The sequence below is a fragment of the Otolemur garnettii genome, unplaced genomic scaffold, assembly GCF_000181295.1.
Source record: "Otolemur garnettii isolate 467f Iridium unplaced genomic scaffold, OtoGar3 scaffold00002, whole genome shotgun sequence".
In the NCBI taxonomy this organism is placed as follows: Eukaryota; Metazoa; Chordata; class Mammalia; order Primates; family Galagidae; genus Otolemur; species Otolemur garnettii.
The window spans coordinates 3,192,911-3,195,145 of NW_003852397.1; positions in this window are offsets into that span (position 1 = coordinate 3,192,911).

A 2,235-nucleotide genomic window follows, 5' to 3' on the forward strand; every position below is an offset into this window, starting at 1 on the left:
TGTCTGTACTCAAGACCTTGCTCAAGTCTTGCAGTTAGGTTCATTTTCAAGTCATTCCTTGGAATCACTTTTTTAAAGTCTTGGAATAGTTAAGTATAAATAATCTGTCAGCATTTATTAAGCATTTACTGACTGCAAAGTACAGGATTTCTACTGTAACACAAAAGACGTGTTCCTGAAGAACAATTCATTCTGCAAAAATGTTCACTAAAAAGAACAAGAACTTACAGTCAAAATAAGATCAAGGATAAACTCAAAACGTGTTCTTCTGTGTCACTAAGGCACTAACAGAAATAGTAATTGCACCTCCAGAGATAATCTGGGCAGCCCAGGCAGACAGCTAATCACGTGGTGAAGGCTGTCCCAGAGGACATTAAAAATGCACAGAAACAATCAAGGAGGAATATGGGCTTTTGAGTGTTGAGCAAAGCAGGTGGAGGAGAAACGCTGAGCACAGGAGGAAGTGCAACCTGCTGGGCCAGCATCATGCAAAGCTGGGGGCATGCCTTGCTGGGAAGAAGCCCCAGGTGCAGGCACTCCCTCTATTCCTCTGAAAATAGAGCCGAAATGACTGAGAACTTTTCCTCTGTTCTCCTTAAACTTAACATTTTATTTCTTATTCCAGAGCCAGAACAAGTCCATGTTACACTGAATTCAGTCTCCTGTTTACTGATCACAAATGAGCTCATTGATGTCATAGAAACCTTTGTTGTAACCAACAGACCACATTGGACTGGAAACTTGGTAGGTGAGAACGGTTCAAAATACACAAGTAACAACAACCTGGAAAACTTGCAGATAATTTGGGGAGGATGCCCATGGCAGCGTGCTCCCTTCCCCTGATTCTGCTTCCTCGGGATTCCTTACCCTCGCCACATCTTTACACGTGTGCTTTACTTGGGCTTCTGGATCCCGAGAGACATTAATGGAGCTCTGTGTTATGTATTTCACAAAATCTGATGGAAACCATGCCTTTGCTCGCCTGGCGACATTATCATTGGCTTTCTCCTGCTTTGCTAGAACACGTTGTCACCTCGTGCTTATCAGGCAATCTAATTTGGCATTTGTATATTGTTAATAAGAGAAGAAAGCTGAATTATTATTTAATAAATTCACTTTGCTTCATAAGAAAAACCCTTTTCTAAATATGAATTACATAAAGAAAGAAAGTAAGAAGCAGAACTATCTGCAGAGCCCCTAGATGTTTTAGTTTAAGGATTTAACGTTTGTATTACTTTTCATTAATAATTTTCTCTCCAAGCCCAAGTGCCCATCGACCCATGAATGGATCAATAAATTGTGGTATACGTACACCATGGAATACTATGCAGCCATAAAGAAAGATGGCAATTTTACCTCCTTCATGTTTACATGGATGGAGCTGGAAAATATTATTCTTAGCACAGTATCTCAAGAATGGAAGAAAAAGTATCCAATGTACTCAACCCTATTATGAAACTAATTTTTAGCTATCATAGGAAAGCTATAACCCAATTTTAGCCCAAGAATATGGGGAAAGGGGAGAAGGAGGGGAGGGGAGGGGGGAGGATGGGTGGAGGGAGGGTGATTGCTGGGAGCACGCCTATGATTTATCCGATAAGGGTACATGTGAATCTTTCTAAATGTGGAATATAAATGTCTTAACACGACAACTATGAGAATGACATGAAGGCTATGGTAAATGGAGTTTCTGTTCCCCAAATCTGGAGTTAAAAGTACCCTGAGCTAACTTCTATGGATGAAAGTATTTCAAATTGTATATGGAAACAACACACTGTACCCCATGATAGTATTAATGTACACAACTATGATTTAATAAAATAATAATTTTCTCTCCTCCCTGGGATTTTCCTTTTCCCAAGTAATCTAGATCAGCTGTTCTCAATCTATGGGTCGTGACCCACAGGAACTATATTAAAGGGTCATGGCATTAGGAAGGTTGAGAACCACTGATCCAGATAAACTTTACATAAAAGCTTTATGTGCCAGTCTCAATAATACTCTTACAAATTTTGACTCTGAATCCCTGAAAGAGAAAGAAATTCATAAGAGAGAAAATTACTAGAGGAAACCATTTTAGTTGAAGGAGCTAATGTGATATAAAACGTTAAGTAAGTAAATAAATCTTTGCCCCCGTCCTTTTTTAATGTATGTATAATTTGAAATGAAAAATTTTTAAAGAATATTTACTCTCGGCTCGGTGCCTATAGCTCAACCAGCTAGGGCGCCAGCCAC